The sequence below is a fragment of the Urocitellus parryii genome, chromosome 10, assembly GCF_045843805.1.
Source record: "Urocitellus parryii isolate mUroPar1 chromosome 10, mUroPar1.hap1, whole genome shotgun sequence".
In the NCBI taxonomy this organism is placed as follows: domain Eukaryota; kingdom Metazoa; phylum Chordata; class Mammalia; order Rodentia; family Sciuridae; genus Urocitellus; species Urocitellus parryii.
The window spans coordinates 107,138,726-107,160,132 of NC_135540.1; the positions used below are offsets into that span (position 1 = coordinate 107,138,726).

The 21,407-nt window shown below is 38.9% G+C and overlaps 1 protein-coding gene across 1 annotated transcript in view; it reads left to right on the top strand.

Annotated features, from left to right (window-relative positions):
- The first annotated feature begins 422 nt into the window (after nucleotides 1–422).
- Nucleotides 423–21,407, top strand: part of Fryl (FRY like transcription coactivator) — a 232,914-nt gene continuing 211,929 nt past the window's right edge. Inside the window, exon 1 of the mRNA XM_077803150.1 lies at nucleotides 423–609. The gene's annotated coding sequence lies outside the window, so the exon portion shown is untranslated. The remainder of the gene's footprint in view (nucleotides 610–21,407) is intronic.

Genomic DNA, 21,407 nt, shown 5'->3' on the forward strand with positions numbered 1-21,407 from the left:
CAAAGGCGCTTAGAAAAAGGCAAAGTGGGGAAGGTTTTGCGACTGTCTCTCTCAAATCGGTAAAAGGGAGAGCGATAATGGGTAAGGGGCGTGCAGACTAGCCCCTTACTTGCCCAATCAGGTGCACAGGAAGATGTCCTTTTACCAATAAAAATAAAGTTCGCTTTCCGGAGGCGGGAGGGTGAGCCTTGACTGCCAGTTCTCCAAAGCAACGTTAGAGGAAAGGACAGAGAGTGATTAGAGGTAGGGCCAACCCGGGAAAGGGGGCGGGGTGGAGGCGGGGGTAATCCTGAGCGGCGGCTGGGCTGGCCAGTGGAAGGTGAGGACTGCTGTTCCTGTTGTAGTGTTTCTCGCCAATCAGGAAGACGAGGAGGTGGGCGGGGCAGGGAAGGGGTGGGTAGAGCTCGCTGCACCGCCGGGCGCCCGTCGGGCTCTGGGAGAGAGAAATCCGGTTAAAATCAGAGTCGGAGGGAGGTTTAACCACAGATCGGTTCCGATCGGATTATTCCTTAAAGGGGACGCTCCATTGTCGAGATCGGAGCCTGGGGTCCGAGGGCGGGGACCGGCGGCGCCTGAGGAGCAAGGCAGCTGCACTTGGACTGGGGACGGGTAGGTGTTGCCTGGGTAAAGGCGCTTCATTTCACTTTCTTTTCCAGCTCCCGGGCAGGCGCCGGGATGCTCGCCGACTGGCGACTACAGCCCGGGCGGGAGATGAGGTCGCCGGCCCTCTCCCGGCTGCCCTTCCTGGTGGGAGCCGAGGGGAGGCGGGCCAGGATGGCTGGCAAGCTTCGCCGCCCGGGCGGAGACTCCTAACCGACACTGTGCCGCTGTGTAGCCCCTGAATCAACCGAAACCCCGTCGGAGCTACGGCGGGTCCTTGGGGAGCGCCGCGCGCCGGGCTCTCCCGCGCGCCTCCTCTTCCAGTGCCCGGCTCCACCCGCGCGCCCGCTCCACTCAGCGCGCGCCTCCGCTGCCTCGCGCGCCTGGTTTCTCGCGCGCCCGGTTTCTCGCGCGCCCGGCTCCCCCTCGCGCTCCCGGCTCTGCCGCGCGCCCCGCGTCCCTGGCGCGCCTTCTTGCGCGCCGGGCTCTGCTTGCACACCGCCTCCTCGCGGACTCGCGGGAACCGCCCGGCTGGGAGGAAGGCGGCGGCTGGGAGGTGCAGGGAGGTCGGCGGCCAGGGCTCTGCCGCCCAGGCTGTGAAGGGAGGGCTTGGGAGCAAACTTAGCACAGCGGCTGGCTGCTCCCGAAGGAAAGGGGCGGCGGGGACCCGCGGCGCGAGCGGTGATCGCCACCCGGACCGGGCATTGTCCGCCTGTTCCAATGCTCTGGTCTCTCCGCCCACTGCCCGCGGTTGTTGGGAGGGGTTCGGATGCGGGCTCGGTGCCCGAGCGGCCCGAGGCCGGCGGCGCACCCCCAGACCTGGAGCCATCCCGAGCCGGGGTCGGCCCCACGCGCTCAGCGGCAGCCTCCGCCCGCAGGCGGGCCGGGCCTGCAGAGTGTCTTTGCTGCTCTCAGTCTCCGTACCAGTTCAGGCGCTGAGCTTGTCCCTACAACTTTTCTTTGCCGTTTGATGGAAGTTGTTGCTTCCGGGCGGCAGGTTCTTTGGTCATAGACTCTTTCTGTATTCTTGAGAGGCTGATTTCTAGGGCGAAATGGTTCTTGGTTGCTGACGGTCTTTACTACCATCACAGTTTCATCCAACATCCCATTTCTTGTGCATCTGCAATTATATGGGACCTTTAACCTCTCCCGGGCTACAAGAGAAAAACAAGGGGGTTGTTGAGGGGCAAGAGCTCAAGGTAAAGCTAAATTTGACTTACCTTTTGAACTGTGCAAAGTGTTTCTTGACTTGCCTGGCGGAGGCTGTTTTGGAAGGGTAGAGAAAAGACCTCCCCTTCCCCCGCCCCCCCCCCCAAAGTTGCCAGGGTCTACAGGATTAGGAAATAAAACTTTTGATGACAATAAAGTTGGTTTTATAAAATTCCATTCTACCTAGCCGATAGCATCTGTAAAATTGATTTCTGCTACTGAACTTGCAGGTATTATAACAAGCCCGAGGAACTTTTACTACAGGCAAAGCATAAGAGATCTTTTCATTTTGAGCATTAACACTATGCTGTACCTGTCAATAGTTGCTAAAGAAGTAATACAAACAGCACATCCCTCGACTAAGTCTTTATTTAGAAAATAATGTTTTTAGAAGCGTGTCATTTTTGACAGTTTCTTGTGCAGTGCTTTGTAGAGTACTTGAATGTGAAAGTTACATCCATATAAACAAAGTAGCATTGGGTATGTTATTCTATGGTCGTCTTCTTTTTTTTTTTTTTTTGCTACTCATTATCAAATATAACATTGCAGTTTGTCTTTTTTCCCATTGCATGTTACAGTATTTTGAAAAAATTACTTCTTTAGGAAGGGTGAATTTTGTTGGAACATCTGGCCCATTGTTGTTGTTTTAAAGCAATACTGACTTTTAAAAGTATGTGTTGATTAACTGGTTGTCCAGTAACTTCTGAATGGCATGGAACATTATTAGTTCCCAGGCTCAGGAATAACAACACAAACCCAGAAACTGTAAAAGGAAACTAAAAGCTGGTTTCAGATAATAATGTTTGAAAGATTATTCTTTATACATATGTTAGGAAATAAGACACAAAAACAATTGTTAATAGTCATCTTGATGGTGCCTGGCATTGTTATACCTTACATTCCTCCTCCTCCTCCTTTTTTTTTTTCTTCTTTTCTTCCCCTTCCCATTCTCTTCTGGGAAGGGTATCAGGTGAGCTTTGAGGCATACTCTTCCTTTCATCTCATTATAGAATGTAGATAAGTTTCAAAATTTCCATCTGTGTTTTTAAAGAGCTTATTTAAACAATAGGGGAGAGAATTTCTGAACTTTTAAAAGAGCACATAAAAATAAAATGTTAAAAAACTGTATCTTTGAATAGCTAGGCTGAATTTCCCGGACAGCATATTCTTTTCCAGTTTGCTTATCATATTGTTTTAAGCACACTGTTTCATTTATGTACATTGCCAAGACATTTCTTGAGTTGTGGATAGTGCCTTGAGATACCTGGAAGGTGGGCTGTCCTCCATTTCTGTGCAGATCCACTGCATCACTGTGTACTTTTGTAGCCCAATAAACTGTTGTCCAAGGCCTTTGTAACAGAAAAAGATAATGTCCTGTAAAGATTGTTGAGATAATTAAAAATTTCTTTGAAAAACACATTTTTGACAAGTTACAATAAAAGAACAGCAATTGGTTTAAAGTCAGTAGAAAATATGCTAATCTAGTTGCTCTTTATTTTGTGTGAGATTGTGATTAAGTTTTACAGTATGTTGTTCAAATATCTTTCTGATGGTGATCATTTATCACATCACAGTTATTAAAACTAGATTGAGGCTGGGACTATAGCTCAGTTGGTAGAGTGCATGCACAAGGCCCTGGGTTCTAATCCCCAGCACCACCAAAAAAAAAAGAAAAAAGAAATATTTGGGCTGGGGTTGTGGCTCAGTGGTAGAGCACTTGCTTAACTAATGTGTGAGGCGTTGGGTTCAATTCTCAGCACCACATATAAATACATAAAAATAAAAGTCCGTTGACAACTATCCCCCCCCCCCAAAAAAAAAGAAAAAAAACTAGATTCAATCTGCCAACATCTGTTAAGTAGCCTTTTCTTTAAGGAGTATGATGGGGAGATAAAGTGGAAGTGGATGACAATCTTGCTCCCAAATGTATCCAGTTTCATGGTAAGAACCAAAATTACTATCCATAGGAAAAAGTGGGCATGCATATACAGGCCAGGCTTGATGGTATACACCTGTAGACCCAGTGGTTTGGGAAGCTGAGGCAGGAGACTCGAAAGTTCCAGGCCAGCCTCAGTAATTTAGTGCAGCCCTAAGCAACTTAGTGTGACCCTGTCTCAAAAGATAAATAAACCAATAAGTAAACCAATAAATAAACAAACAAACAAACAAACAAATAAATAAATAAAACAGGCGAGCTAGGGAGTGGCTCAGTGGTTAAGCATTCGCAACACACACACACAAATGAAAAAGATTATGGAGTTTGATAAAAATCATTAATAGAAGTTGTATCATTAACAGGAGCTGTGTCATTTTTAAAGTACTTGAACATTTTTATTAGCCCACCAATATTCTATAACAATGAACTATAAAGAAGCTCAAATATTGAGTTTTATTTGGGGGATAGTAGGTATATGTGTGTTTAAAAAAATTTCCTTATTAAGTGTCACATGCTCATTGAAAAATATATAGAAATTAGAAATGTCACATAACACTGCTTGTGTCACATTGTAACTATTGCTAGTGTTGCTGTTTATTCTTACAGTTTTTGTACTTTTATCCTCAGGACTGTCTTAAACTATTTCTTTAAAATTCTAATTAGTAAGTTGTGTTTACTGGGAATGGAGAAAGCGAATCATTTTTATACACTTTTTTATATTAATTTCCCTCGGTTCTGCAATTCTGGTTTCTTTTACTATTTGTTAGGATACAAAGCTATCACCAGCATGTTTATGTTCAAAACATAGACTTCAAACTTTTCAAAATTGAATTGAGCCAGAATATTTTACCTGCCTTTATACCCCAAGATTTTTGGAGTAGATGTTTGTATAATTTCTCCTTATTTCTTTATTCTCATTTCTAGAGAGAACTTTGCTTTGAGACTGCCATCACACTCCCAAGGAGAAATACAGGTTTATTCATGATCAAATCACAGAAGGAGGTTTTACTTTTAATTCTGGGTTGCTTCTTAAAATAAGAGAATTACAATTGAGGCTGGTGATGTAGGTGAAAATAATCTATTGTTCTAGGTGCTTCTTTAAGCTAAACCAGTGGAGAAAAAGGTTTTCCAAAGGTTCCTAAATAGAAAACTCAGCTCAAGCTGCTAGGTGGCTTAATCAGCTGGAAATCTCCATTCATTAGCAAAATTTTAAGAATTGTGCCTACTGTGTATACTAAAGTAGGCTTGAGGATTAATTCTATTATTCACGGGTTTGTTTACTGCTCTGCCTAGCTTTTTCCAAGGTCTCTTAGCTGACTGACCTGATCTTCCACAGGAGTTGCATTAAGGTCCATAGGGCCTGTTGAATTAAACCTGGGAGCACTAGTATTTTTGTTTATTGCTGTTCACTGGGGCAAAACATTGCTGACATAATGCAAAGCAGATATATCTTTCCTTATTCTTTACAGCATTTATTAATTTCAAAGAACACTTTTCTAATACTTATCTCCTATAGTCCCCACCATGGTCTTTTGGCTGGTTATAGTATCCTAGCAAATAATTCATTTTTTGCTGATAGAGTGGTAACACATATTTTTAAACCCATTTTGTCCCATTGTCTCAGATATGGAACACCTATGAAAACTTAAAACATACTATTTATGGTAACTTAGAAATAATGATGTTTTTCAAGGTCTATTTTTTTTGAGATAAGTAATAGATTATATAGTATATACATAGTGTGTGTATATATATATATATATAGTGTGTATATTTAGATATATATGAAATATAAGCTCTAGATTATGATTTTCAACTTATTTAATATATCTGTTTAGATTTTGTTGAAATAGTCACAGAATTGATAACTTGGGACTAAATAGTTAAGTGTAAATGCTGAAATAGATTCCTTTACCAGGATTTGTGTTTTTTTTATTATGAAAAAAATTTTTAAAAAGTCATTTTTATTAAAAATGTAGCATGAAGTGTTTTTAACTTTTACAAAGTGGACCCCACCTTCTCTTCCTCCCCCAACTTGATCTTTGTTTTAGTGGGAGAAAAAATTGAATTGTTAAGAAAGGGAGTTAAGAAAGGACTGTTAGTAATGGGTTCATACAGGCCAGGAAAAATATCTGACCGAGGGTTCATCATATGGAGTTTGACTATAATTCAGCAATTTTGATTTGCCAACTTTTTGTAAAGAGTGAACATTTTAAAATAATGGCTTCTTAGAAATGTAGTTCACATACCATACAATTCACCTATTTGAAATGTACAATTCAGTGGTTTTAGTATATTCTAGAGTTATGCTGCATTACCACAGTTTTATAACTTTTTCATAATTCCATCACAACTCTTTCTCTGGACCCAGGCAACCACCGATCTACATTCTATCTTTATACATTTGCCTATTCTGGACATTTCATATGGATGAAAACTAACATGTTGATAAATGTTCATCTCTATGTTATTTGGTCCCTCTCCATGTGTATAACTCCTAGGAGCAGATTCAAGTAGGTGCTTTCATGTGTGTAGCTCCAAGTCTAGAAAGATTTTCTTTTTATTTCAGTGATGGGGATGGAACCCAGGGTCTTGTGCAGGCTAGGTGAGTATTCTACCACTGAGTTACACCTCTAACCCAAGGATTTTCTTTAAGAGGAAATTCATCTAAATCCTAATTCTTCCTTAGCCTGAGGAAAAATGGGAAAAGAGACTTTTTACCCAGGGAAAATCATTAGACTCATTGTGACACTTCTTCATGCTTATTTAATCATTTGGCAACTCTCTTCAAGTAAACAATTTATGTTCCACATTCTGCAGGCTCAACTTAATGGGTAGTACTTTATTTCACTTTTTTATACCAGGGATTTAACCCAGGGGCATTTATCATTAAGCTACATTCCTAGCCCTTTATTTTTTATTTCTTATTTTGAGACAGGGTCTTGCTAAGTTGCTGCGGTTGCCCTGGAACTTGCAATCCTCCTGTCACAGCCTCCTGAGTCTCTGGAATTATAGGCATATGCCACCATCCCTGGCATGGGCAGTAATTCATAAAAAAAATTAAAAGTACTTAGTAAATTCTAATCATTGGTAAATGTAATGTGACTTTTGCATCTTATTGGGTCATATCATTTTATTTGATCAAAATGGTGCTTCTTGGTTTATCATGATACATTTGTATGACATATTGGAAGTGACCTGGTAGGCACTTAATCGGTGCTTATTAATTACCCTATCTCTATGATTGTACATTTCCATCATCTTTTCTAGTCCTTATTTTCCATTGTATAATAATAATAAATTTATTGACTGCTTACTAAGTAAGGTGATAAGTACTTGTGTACTTTCTTTTAAAGTAGCAGGCTGTAGTTTATTTTTTGAGAATCTTTTGTAATTGTTTCCACTGGTTGTAGTTTTGCAGCTTTTTAGGCGTGCTTTTGTTTTAAGATTATTTTGAGTGACCATTTTTGATCAAACCTAAGACTCTTTGATGCTGGTGCTTTCTTGATCTTTCTAGGAGGTGTCGAAAGATTTTCACCAACTGCATCCTGTTGTTGATTGACAGCAATTGCAAGATACATCTTTATTTCAGAGCATCCATACTGCAGAGAGTTTAAAGTTTTTTTTTTTTGGGGGGGGGTGTTTGAAAGCTGATGAAAAAGGAACATTAGTTTGTTCACCTACTGTAATACAGCCTTATTTTTAGATGGTAAAATATTAACATGTATTCATTGTGTGAATAGATTTCAGCATGATACTTTAACTTCTTAGGAGTCTTTTTTTTTTTTTTTGTGGTGCACAGTGCCTTGTGCATGCAAGGCAAGCACACTACCAACTGAGCTATATCCCCAGCCCCTCATTTTGTTTTGTTCTATGATGCTGTTTGGTATGCCTCCTTATTTCATGGTATCTTTGTAGGTGAACTAATTTAGGTCATACCAAAGAATGCAGGAAAGACAAGTATAGTTTATAGTTTCATTTTCCATTTTAAAACTTAAGATAGATCATGCTATCATTATACTGGTAAAAAATAATTAGTTTGGTGGTTCCATCTGTGTATCTAGAATGTCAGTGAACTCACAACAGTTTATTTGCAGAAGAAACTTCAGCCATTCATGTCCTCAGACAGCAACACAGAAACCACCAAAAATTTTTTTCTTGTATTTATTTATTTGGTACCAGGAACCAAACCCAGGGGTGCTTAACCACTGAGCCACATCCCCAGCCCTTTTTATTTTGAGACAGGGACTTGCTAAGTTGCTTAGGACCTCACTATGTTGCTGAGGCTGGCCTCAAACTTGTGATCCTCCTGCCTCACCCTTCTGAGTTGCTGCGATTATAGGTGTATCCCACTGTGCCTCATATTTTGTTTCTTGGGGAAGCTGTTCCTTTCCAAGTTATGTCTGTGTTTTGGAGTTGATTTATGTATTACTTTACTGTTAGCTGTTGTGACTTTGTTTTTATTACACCTGCCTGTAGTAGTCTCCTGTCTCCCATCCAAGTATTAACCAGGTCTGATCCTGCTTAGCTTTTGAGATCAGATGAGATCAGCACATTCAAGGAGGTCCTTCTCTTTCTAATTTGCTGCTTTGGGTGTGCTTATGAGAATAGAGCATGTAACTATACTTGCTGAATAGTGGATAAAAATGATAGCTCATTGTGGGATCCGGGATCTGCATGAAATTGTACTATTAGAATTTTGTTATAGAGGTTTGTATTGCTTAGAAGACTCAGTTCTTTCTGGGTCTGGACTCTGCTATAGGTAGATAATGCTTCTGAATAGCAGAGAGTGGTACATCACAATGGTATAATTACCTTGTAGATGTTTAACTTTCTCTGAATAATGAACCTCATAAAATTCTGTTTTTTTATCTAATTTAAGTGGACAGAGAATACCTGTTTTTCTTCCTTCCTTCTTTCCTTCCTTTCTTTTTCTTTTGTGTATGTGTGTGTACCTATGTACTAGGAATGGAACCCAGAGCTTCATGCATGCCAAGCACCTGCTCCACCACTGAGCTGTATCCCCAACCCCTTTTTGAATTAATACACTAATTCTTACAAGACCTATTAGAAACCCTATGCATGTACTCTTGTATGCATTGGTATTTTGTTTGTTCAATTACAGAAACTAATGTAATTCAATGAGCAGAAATTAAAGGCTTTAAAGAATGATGAGGCTGCATGTAAAATAGCCACATGTGCCTGTGGCTATTTTATAAATATTTATATTTGTCTGTGGTAGTCTGTTTTATTTGAGGTAGAATTATCTTTGTAGATGCCGTTTTCTGGGTTTGTGTTGATACAACTTAGACTATGTCTTGTATTTAAATTCCTGGCAACACTGAACCTTTAGTATATTTTCAATAGATATTGTTTAGAGTTTTTTTTTTAATATTTATTTTTTAGTTGTAGTTGGACACAATACCTTTACTTTATTTATTTATTTTTATGTGGTACTAAGGATCCAGCCCAGGGCCTTGCATGTGCTAGGCCAGCACTCTAATGCTGAGCCACAACCCCAGCCCCTTGTTGAGAGTTTCAATCATATATTTTTTATTGTTGTTTAACTTTTTTCTGTTGTAGAACTTATACCCATAATACTTCTATCCATTTCTATTTTTGTGAAGAAATTATTTAAAATAAATTTTATTATGTATATGTGTGTTTTATTGTATTATGTATAAACAGCATGATTTTTAAAAATTTGTTCTTTTTAGTTATATATGACAGTAGAATGTATTTTGACATATCATACATACATATATGTGAGTATAACTTCCCATTCTTGTGGTTGTACATGATGTGGGGTTATACTGGTTGTGTATTCATATATTCCACATGATATATATTTGAAGAGTTCTTTTTATTTTTTTTAGTTGTTGATGGACTTTTATATTGTTCATTTATTTATATGGGGTGATGAGAATTTAACCCAGGCGCTTCACCACTGAGCCACAACTCCAACCCCACAACATGATAGTTTAAGATGTATACCATATATATGGTAAAATGGTTACTGTAGTGGAACAAAGTAACATATCCATCTTCTCACCTAACCATTTTCTCCCACTGTGCCAAAAGCAGCTATAATTTACTCATTTAGCAAAAATATCAAATACAGCATACTATTGTTATTTTTTAAATATTTTTTATTTTTTTAGGTGGAAACAATATTTTATTTTTATGTGGTGCTGAGGATTGAACCCAGTGCCTCACACATCCTAGGTGAACGCTCTACCACTTGAGTCACAATCCCAGCCTACAGCATACTATTATTAATTATTATTTTCATGTTGTTCATTAGCTCTTTTGCTTATTCACCTATATATTTGCTACTTTAACTACCTTTGTTTATCCCTTTGCTGTTTTATTCTGTATATATTTGGTCTTTTAAAATATGTTTTTAGTCATAGGTGGGGATAATACCTTTATTTTATTCATTTTTTAATGTGGTGCTGAGGATTGAACCCAGTGCCTCATATGTACAATGTATGTACCACTGAGATACACCCCCATCCTTATTTTTATTTTTTGAAGATTCCACATATAAGTGAAACCATGTAGTATTTTCCCTACTGTATCTGGTATATTTAATTTACCAGATCCATCCTTGCTGTGGCAATTGGAAAGATCTTCTTAAAGACTGAATACTGTTCCATTCATGCCCACCTATCCCACAGTTTCTTTGTTCATTTGTCCATTGATGGACACCTAAGTTGTTTTCATGTCTTGGCTATTGGGAAAAATACTGCAGTGAACATGGGAATTGAGATTATCTTTATGAGGTGATGATTTCATTTCCTTTGGGTATATGCCCAGAAGAGAGATTGCTGGGTCATATGGTGGTTCTATTTTTAATTTCTTTAGGAATCTTTGTACTGTTTTCTGGAATGAATGTACTAATCTAATCTACATCCTTGTGCACCAACAGTGTACAAGTATTCCCTTTTTTCCACACTCTCGTCAATACTTCTATCTCTTGTCTCTCTGATAATAGCTGTCCTAATAGGTGGGACACAGTATCTCACCGTGGTTTTAATTTGCATTTTCCTGATGGTCAGTAATGTTGAACACCTTTCTGTTTATCTGTTGGTCATTTTTACATCATCTTGCCCATTTTAAAATCAAATTTTGTGTTTTCTTGCTCTTGTATCTATATTCTTGGATATGAACCCTTATCTTATATGTGATTTGCAAATATTTTTTCCAAATTTGAGCATTGTCTTTACATGTTGTCAACTGTTCCTTTGTCCTGCAGAAGTTTTTTAGTTTGATGTAGTGTCATTTATTTTTTCTTTGTAGTGTGAGCTTTTGGTGTAATCCAAGAAATTATTGGTAATGTCAATGTCAAGGAGCTTTTCCCCTATGTTTTTTTCCTAGGAGTTTTATGATTTGGTCTTTTTTCTACTTCAAGTTGACTTTTGTGTATGCTGTATAATAAGGTCCAGTTTCATTATTCTGCATGTGGAAATCCAGTTTTCCCAGCACATTTATTGAAGAGATTGTTCTTTCCTCATTGTGCCTTTGGGCACCCTTTTTAGAAATGAGTTGACCATATATGTTTGGATTTATTTCTGGGATCTCTATTCAATAACCATGGTCTATATGTCTGTTTTGTAATTTTATGATACTGTTTGAATTATGATAGTTTTGTAATATAATTTTTAAAGGAGGAAGTGTGACCCTGCTTCCCATTTAATTTTTTTCTCAGAATTCTTTGACTATTAGGTATCTTTGTAGTTCCATATGAATTTTAGAGTTATTTTTTCTATATCTGAAGAATGCTATTGGGATTTTGATAGGGATTGCATTGATTCTATATATTATTTGAGGTGGTGTGGACATTTTAGCAATATTAGTTCTTCTGATCCATGAACATGGACTATTTTTCCATTTATTTGTGTTATGGTGAATTTCTTCCATCAGTATAGTTTGTACACTAAAGGAGGTCTTTTACCTCCTTGGTTAAATTTGTTCCTTTTTGTTGTTATTATAATTGAGATTGTTTTCTTAATTTCTTTTTCAGATAGGTCATTGTTAGTGTATAGATGCACAGTGGATTTTTGTATGTTGACTCTGTATCCTTTGATTTCACTGAATCATTCATCATTACTTCAGACGTTTTTGATGGAATCTTTAGGGTTTTCTCTGTATGAGGATATAAGTTCATGTCATCTACAAACTGAGACAGTTTTATTTCTGCTATTCTGATTCAGATCTTTTTATTCTTTTTCTTCCCTAATTGCCCTGGCTAGGACTTCCAGTACTTTGTTGAATAGAAGTGGTAAATGTGAATACCCCTGAGTTGTTCCTGATCTTTAAGGAAATCTTTCAGCTTTTCACTGTTGAGTTTGATGTTGGCTGTGGATCTGTCAAATATGGCATCAGTGAAGTTCAAATTATAAAATTAAAATAGTAAATACATATGATCTTACGGAATTTTGTTTTCACTACAATGGCTTGATCATTGTAGGATTACCTGAGGGGTACAAGTATTCCACTTTGAATTTAATACATTTTGATGATTAAGTAGTAGAAATATAGTAGGTCTGGTATGATTTTTTTTTTCTGAGGATTTATTTAAATTGTTTGAAAACTCCCAATTTCTGAAATCACAAAATCATATTGTTTGTTTGTTTGTTTGTTTCTTTCTTTCTCCTTCTTCTCCTTCTTCTTCTTCTTCTTCTTCTTCTTTTTTTTTTTTTTTTTTTACAAATACAAGCGAAGCTGGTGTCATTCTGGAAACACTCATTAAATTCAGTCAACATAATTATTTCCTTTCTTTTGGGACCTGAGCCTTGTTACTGCTTAACCCCAATGCTTCCCACAGCTCTCCCTGGAGAATGGTATAAAAGATGGATTTTCTTTAACAACTGTATTTTGGTGCTAGAGGTGATAGAGTCGTCATAACTTGGGTATCTATTAAAAATAATTGAAGTTTGTTTTCTTTCATTGTATACTTTGGATTTCATTCCTGGGTGTAGCAAATTTTGGTGCAAAACTAAACGTGAGACATATAGAAATCCTTGCTAAGCCCTCCTGTATCCCCCCACCCCCAGTGTAAATGAAGCACATGACATAGTGCTTGTGGTAGACAGAATCCTAGACCTCTAAGGATATCCACATCCTAATCCCTGAGACTTTTTGAGTGTTATGTTATCTGGCAAAAGGGAAATGTGGTATCAGCTGGAATTTAAGTTGCTTATCAGCTGACCTCAAAATAGGGAGTTTATTCTGGAATGTCAGGTGGGCCTAATGTAGTCATGAGAGTCCTTAAAAGTAGGAGCAGGAGGCAAATGAGTCAGAACCAGTGAGAGTGTGTCATGAGAAGGAATGAACAGGCCGCTGCAGCCCGTGTAAACTGGCACAGGTAGGAGAATGGATTCTCCTTGGAGCTTCCAGTGAGGAACTCAGCTTGGCCAACACCTCTATTGTTAGCCTGGTGAGACCCATTTTGGACTTCTGACCTCTAGAATTGTAAGATAAGTTTGTGTTGTTTTTAAGCTACTAAGTTGATGGTAATTTGTTATAGTAGCCATAGAAATCTGATTAAGTGCTTACTTAGTACACATTAGGAGCTAAGTAAGCATTTTCTTTCTCTCTAACCTGCTCAGTTTAACCCTTGTCTACTTTCAACACTCCTGCGTATCCCTTTTCAGAGAAAAAGATGTCCTTCATCTTTTCTTCACTTGAGGCCCAGAATCCCATACTCTCTTCCACATTTTCCTTCACCTCCCATATCTTCATTTCTTTTCTGTCTTTCCTGCTCTGTTGAGGTATGCATAGAGTTGTCTTATTTGGGGAAATTTCTGCTTGATCCTGACTTCCTCCAGTTACCACACTAATCACCCAGATGAACCAGACAGCCTTATGTGTTTGCCAAAGTTATCTGATAATTTTCACTTTAATTTTAATTCTTTATAGGCTTATTAGATGTGATATGAATTAATATAAGTATCTGATACCCTTTCATCAGCAATGTGATAGGTGTGATAAGCTTGGGAAAGAATGGGAAGAATTTACCATTGTAGACAATTAGTAAATTATCAAGCCCTTAGTAAGCAATGAAGAGGAAGCACCAGATGACTGAGTGTTGGGGTGAGTGGCAGAGGCAGCAGTAGTAGGTACCATGAAGGGCGAAGTAGAGCCGTCCTTTAGACTATAAACAATCTCTAAAGACTTATTTAAGGTAGGAATATACTCTTAAAGGAGCTAGGGAAATTGGCTTCAATAAAATAATTCATAGTTTGAGAAATTCAAAGATTTACCAATTATATTGTAATTTTTGTAAACACATGGGGAAAACATTCCTTTTCCCATTGAACTTTTTATGGTTGAGTAAAAACTTGCAAAATTTAAAAAGTTGTAAGTCTGAATTATAGTAAATTAATAACACATTTGTCTCAAGTAGGGCATGATGAGAGAGCTTGATTCCCTGTGTTGCTTTGAGTAATACATATTGCTTTTTTATCATTACATTTTAATGTTAGTATAAAAATCTCAGTATATGTTTTGAAACCTACTATCATCTAATCAGTAATGTTTATGTGCTTAAAAACATTGACTGTGATTATGTTTTTAAATGAGAGTATTTCATGGGCCCAGTAAAGACAACCAATGTCAGACTAACCTTACTTCTTTTTAGAAAGGATTATTAGACTGTGGGTCAGGAGAAAGTAGAAGATATAGTATAACTGGATTTCAGTCAGGTTTTACATTTCTGTGTTGCCATGTTGGCTGGATGACTGATAATACATTCAGGTGAAAATGTGATTAGATGAATAGTACCTCCAAATATTAGTGGGTAATGAATAGATAACAACTGGAGAGGAATTTCTAGTGGCACGCTGAACTTCATTTTTGCATTTTTTGTGATAGCATGACCATTTTGTAATACTTATTTCTATATCAGATTTTTGGATGACATGGATTTTTTTAGAGTTAACTATTTAAAATAACAGTTCTGACTGAAATGGTGGGCCAAGGCTAACATGATATTTTAATAGGACTTGCTGTGAAGTCCTATACATGGGTTCAGAAACCAGCTGCATAATTATAGGGGTGAAGGAGTTGTGGTTGAATACAAGCAACTTTGGTATTTTAATTACTGTAATAAACTCAGCATGGACATAGAATATAATGTGACTACCAGAAAGCTTCACAAAATCTTAGTCTGGATGAACAAGAGGAGGAAGCTCAGAAGAGGGCGGGTGTTAGGCGTCTGCTATTGGTATGGTACACAATGCTATTTGCAATTGAGTGTACTGTTCTGGAGGTAATATTTCAAAATGAGTCAGAAAGCAGAAAATAACGTGTCAGTGAGGATATGGAGAAATTGAAGCCCTCATACATTGCTGTGACAATGTGGAATGGTACAGTGGCTGTGGGAAACACTTTGATTCCTCAGACACTTACACATGGAATTACCACATGTCCCAGGTATTCCACTCTTAGACCTGGACTCCAAAGAAATGACTTCAGATATTCAAGCAAATACTTTGGATAATGGATATGCCAAAAAAACCGTTAGAAAGGAGAGATCTGATTAGAATAACTGTTATCAAAAGACAACAAATATCAAATGCTGGTGAGGATGCAGAGAAAGGGAACTCTTAATACACTGCTGGGAGACTGTAAAGTAGGGCAGCCATTGTGGAAAACATGGAGGATCTCTGGAAAACTAAAAGGATAGAACTACCTACTGTGTGATCCACAATTCCACTCCTAGGGTATATATATCCTGAGAAAACAAAATCAGTCTTTCAAGGAGACATCTGTACTCTCCTGTCAGGAATCAACCAATTTGGGTGTCCATTGAGGGGTAAATGCGTCTGAATTTAAAAAAAAAGTAAATGAACAATAAATAGTAATTATTTTAAAGTCTAGAGATAAACCCTTGCATTTATGGTCTGTAAATATTTTTTTCCCTCTCCTGAAAAGGGTGCCCAGATATTACTGTAAATAAAGGGAAAGAAGAGTCTTTTGAACAAATAGTGCTGAGACAACTGGATTTCCATTTTGAAAGAATAAATGTGAACCCCTTCCTCATACTGTACACAAAAATTAACCCAAATGGATGCTAGACCTAAATGTAAGGGCTAAAATTATAAAAATTTTAGAAGACAGTATAAGTAAATCTCAATGACCTTAGGTCAGGCAAAGCCTTTTCTGAGTCAAGACCAAAAGCACAATCAACAATATGTTAAACAAATAAATGGGATTCGATCACATTAAAAACAGTTGTGTCGGGCTGGGGATGTGGCTCAAGTGATAGCGCACTCGCCTGGCATCCGCGTGGCGCTGGGTTCAATCCTCAGCACCACATAAAAATAAAGATGTTGTGTCCACCGAAAACTTAAAAATAAATATTAAAAAAATTCTGTCTTTCTTAAAAAAATAGTTATGTCAAAGGGCACTGTCAAAGTGCAAGACAATCCACAAAATATGTGAAACTATCTGCAAGTCATATCCAGTAAAATAAGAGACTTGGATCTAGACTATGCAAATGACTGTCACTACTCAATAACAGATAATCCAATTAAAATGTTGAATAAATTGGTGAGTTTTATGGTATATGAATTACATCTCAGAAAAAGCTATTAAAAGAACTGTAGATGACATCTGATTTTCCTGACCTTTCTTTTACTGCCCATGGCAGCAAAAAAAAAAAAAAAAAAAAAAGTGTCTTTTTTTTCTTTTTTTCTTTTTTTTTGCTTAGGTGCTAAAAGGCAAGAAGTAGGGGATGGGGGTGGCGTGCTGTGGCTCTGGATCTTCCTCCTTTTTCAAAATTGATTTGAGAAACTTCAGAACTTGCAGAAAAGTTGTGAGAATAGTAATGTGACTCATTACTGATATCAGTGAGTCAAATAGAATATACTCAAAGATTTCTAGTCTCATGATAAGATTCAAAATTGAAATCCTTCTCTGTCATCCCCCAAATTTTCACAGCTGTACCTTTTATACCCTCAAGGTTGTAAACATTCTCCCTGTTCTGTAGCTTTAATTCAGTCTTTGGTGCTTTAATTTTAGCTTGATCCTGAGTCTTTTCATTATCTTACAAATATTCACTGTAAAGCAGTGAGTTAAGTTAGTGAATTACATTTTCTTTCCTACTGTCCAGTGTCATGACCCCATGCCAATAAAAGGAAGATGTTCACGTTTCAAGGTCAAATGGATTTTCTTTCTGGCAATCCATCAGTTGTTCAAAGTGGTGTCACTCCCCCCCCCCCCACTTGAATCATGATTTCTTGAATAGCCGCCTTTTGTATCATTTTGGTTATTTTTGTGCATTTAACAGAATATTGAACTGTAGGTGACATCTGATTTTCCTGACCTTCCTTTTACTGTCATTGGTTGCTGTGACTCCAAGCATCTTTTTCTTGCTTATGTTCCAAAAGGCAGAAAGCGAGGATGGGAGTGGGTGCTGCTGTGTCTGGATCTTCATCTTTTTTCAACATGTTTTTGAGAACTTCAGAATTTACAAAAAGGTTGTAAAAATGGTAATGTGAACTCTTGTCTGAGTTTTACCTAAGTTCATCAGTTAGAACTATTGCTGTATTTGCCTTTTCCTTTCTTTGTCTCGTTTCTGTATCTGGGTCTGTATCTAGTTGTAGCTCTAGAGTTGTTTTTACTTTGGTGAATTTTTTGAGAGAAAGTTGCAGATAGCATGACTCTCTACCCTTAAATACTTCACATATCATCAAAGCAAAGGCCTTTCCTCAAACAATCATGGAACAATGATTTGGTTGAGAAAGTCTCACATTGTTAATATTTGTTTGCTTTTGTGGTACTGGGGATTGAATCCAGGGCCTTGTGCATGCCAGGCAAGCACTTTACCACTGACCTACATCCCCACAGTGTTAATGGTTGCAGGTTGCATTCTCCGGGAAGCAGATGCTCAGAAAGAATTACAGCTGTACAAAAGTAAAGGAGGGATCAGGATCAGACAGGTGAGGCTGTTAGCCTGTGATTATACTCAGTCTGCTGGTACTAGGGGCAGAACAGGGCTCAGGATGGTCCATTAGAGAAGCTCCGAGGTGGGTAGAAATTGCTTGACTTCAATCACTGTCTTTTAACTGTGGCCTGGGGCTGTATAGAGAATCCTGTGACTCTGTCTTGAAAACCATAGCTGACTTGAATGAAATGAAGACTGGAAGCTCTTAGTTAACTTTACTCCTCACACCTAGCAGTGAGTCTTTGGAATGTGAGTGGGACCAAAACAAAACAAAATACAACACAACAAATCAACAACAGCAGCAAAAACAAAACAAACAAACAAACAAAAAAAATTGAGTTCCTTAACAAGGAGGAAGGGCCAGGGACAGACAGCAGCATTCTGTTGGAGTTTTCTGTTGCATCTCTCTCTCTCTCTCTCTTTTTTTTTTTTTTTTTAAATTGAGAAAAGAAACTGCATTTTTGTCATTAAGCCAGCTTCTTAATTATTCTGGCTTTTGAACAGCATTCGTTCCTTTCTTCCTTTCATGGAGTTCACCAGTTTTCTGATTTAATAGGGTGAATTATTGTCTATTCCTGCCTCCCAGCTGCCATCCTGGGATTTCTTTTTCATTCCACTCTTGGATCCTTTCCACTGCTTCTTGTGTATCTCATGTCAGATTTTATGGGTTTGCATCCTGGTTTTGCTAAAGGACACCTTCAAATAAATGTTGTATTCTGCCTTGTCACTTGATTGATCATTTGTACATAAAAGTCGAGGCCAAAATTACTTCACTTTGGAGAGTCTTGAGACACTGGCCTGTCTTTTGTGATGGGGAGCTTGTGATTTTTTAATCAGATTCCTGATTCTTGTGTTTTTGTTTTTTTTTTTCCCCCTCGCACATTATTTAAAAATGATCTTTTCTTGGTTGCTGTAGAATTTCACAGAATTTGTCTCTTTTTCCCATGAAACAGAGGGTATTCCATCCCACTCATTCATTCATTACCTGGTTCCCTATCTTATTTTGTACCTCTAATGTTGATCTTATGTCTTTTTTGTTTTGTTTTGTTTTGTTTTTAGTTGTAGTTGAACACAATACCTTTATTTTATTTATTTATTTTTATGTGGTGCTGAGGATGGAACCCAGGGCCTCACACATGCTAGAACATTCTACTGCTGAGCCACAACCCCATCCCCTGATCTTACGTCTTTTAATGTAGATGATTTGAACATCTCTTTGACACCCTTGACCTCTTTGACAGATGCTGCACCCATTAGTCATTCCTCTTTCCTTGCTAATGAAGCCGAACTTTGCTCAGGTATTGACTGTTCATATGCTTTCTGGAATCTTCCTCAGCCCCAAGGGGCTACTGTTAAAGGTTGCTTAGCCTAAAGTTATTAGTTTCATTCTCCTTGCCCATGATTGGCTTAGCCATAGTGACACATAAGAGAAGCCTTCTGGGAATCTGGGGTTCTTGAATTTATGAAGGTATGCACCTTTTTGTTAGCTCATGTACCTTGGAACTGCTGCAGCCATCTTTGGTCAGAGAGGAGAAAGCAAAATGATGAATAACCCTCAACTAAAAAATATCAAAAATTGAACACTTAAATCTCTTAGTCTGCCTCCCCCCCCACAATTTTTATTTTTGATTGCTCAGGCCAAAAATTTGCAGTTTTTCTTCTCATTCTCTCACATTCATTAAGAAGCTCCTGTAGCCTCCTTCTCAAAATTATAATCGTCTTTTTACTTTACTTCATCCTTGTCCAAGCTACTCCCATTGCTTGCCTGCGTTACTGCCATAGAGCAGTATGTGGAACCTCCTTAGGGAGGTTCCTGGGGGCTCCAACTGACCAGGCTTGTGGATTGCCATAGTCCACATTTGACATGAGAGTGACCTGGGAGGATGTGGGACAGGAAACGGCTTCCTTGCAGGGGTACTCTTGGTCCCCTCTCTCATAAGGTTCTTAGTAGCAGCCAACACAGACACACAAAGCAGTCCACAAGAACAGCCACATGGGTGGCTTAGGAGTCCCTGCTCCTCTGGTCATATCAGAAGCCATTATCTCATATGACAGCCCATGATCCTAGAGCTTCCAGAAACCCTATAGGCCCAATCACAGGCATCTTTACATTGGTTCAGGCCTAACATTATGGCTGCTTACCAGGTATTCAGAGTTCTTCTGAGTCCCTTTGCAGTTTACCAATGGGTCATTTTTACCCTAAGCAGTATTGCCTGGTAACACAGCTGATGTTCTGCCTGTATGGTTTCCAGGGAATAGTGCTAACAGAACTGAGTTAACTGAGTCCAAGAGCTATTTCTCATGCTGAAAGACAGAAGTTTTGCTAACACTTCAGTTCCAAATAGCCTTCTAAGTAAGGTCTCCCGGCATCTGTTTCTACCCTCTTTCTCAGTTCTCAGCACAGTAGCCAGAGTGGCCCTTTAAAATGGATGGCAGGTCATGTTACTCTCCACAAAGCCTTCGGTGACTTCCCACTTCACTCAGTACCATGTCTGGAGGCCTTAGCTGAGCTGATCCTGAGAAATTGATGTGACTCCATTTTTGAGAAACCAGCTTCTACCTCAAGGCTTGTCCAGAGGGAGGGGACATGACCCTTGTCCTTGGAAAAACCCACAGAATGCTCCTAGGCACATAACCACCCTGCTGAGTTGTTTAACTGGAGGGATAGCTGCGCCAGGTGTCCCTGATTCAAATTATGCTAGGTGAGGACCCATAGCAACCCCCTTGCAACCACCAATCAGCATGAGACAGGGAAAATATCTGAAATGCCAGGTGACCCTCTCAGTAATTTCGGTGATTGATAACATGATTAGGCCACCCTGCAGTTTAGCTATACACTCTTGCAATCCCTCGAGACCTAAACCAATCAGTTCTTATGTCTCTACCACTTGAATTAAGGGCCAGGACTCACTCCTCGGGACCAATGCATCGGAAATGGTTGTGAGTCCAGGCACGAGCTTGCAATAAAGACTCTTTTGTGATTGCATCGGATTCGGCTCCTGGAGGTCTGTTGGGGTCCCACAAATCTGGCATTAATCCTTATAACCTCTCTGATCTTTTTTCCTACCATTTCCTTGCCATCTATCTGTTAAATGGTTTAGTTGTCACCAGGTGTGTTCTCACCCAGTGCCTTCATTGGCTCTTTCCCATGGTTGGAATATTCTTATCCTTCCTAAAATACCTCCTGCTCTTCCCTCTACTCCCTTTTGTTTTTTTTTGGTACTGGGGTTTGAACCCAGGGGTGCTTAATCACTGAGCCACACCCCCAACCACCCCACCTTTTTTGGGAGGGGAAAGGTTTATTGCTATCAGAGGAGAAACACAGGGGATGTCATTCTGCCCATCAACAGGAACTGGGGGCTTTTAGGGAAGAGAGGTGGGAGGGAATGGGAGGAAGAAGGGGAATTGCACAGAAGATGGAAGGAGACCCTCATCATTATACAAAATACATGTATGATGATGTGAGGGGGAAAAAAAAGAGAGAAATGTGTCACATTAGATTGGGTAGAGAGAGGTGATGGGAGGGGAGAGGAAGGGAAGGGGGGATAGGCAGGGCAGCAGAATAAAATAGACACTAGTATTGCTGTATGTATATACATGACTGTATAACCAATGTGATTCTGCAACCTGTACACTTGGAAAAATGAGAAATTATACCCCATTTGATTCAAATGTATGATATGTCAAGATCATTTTATTGTCACGAGC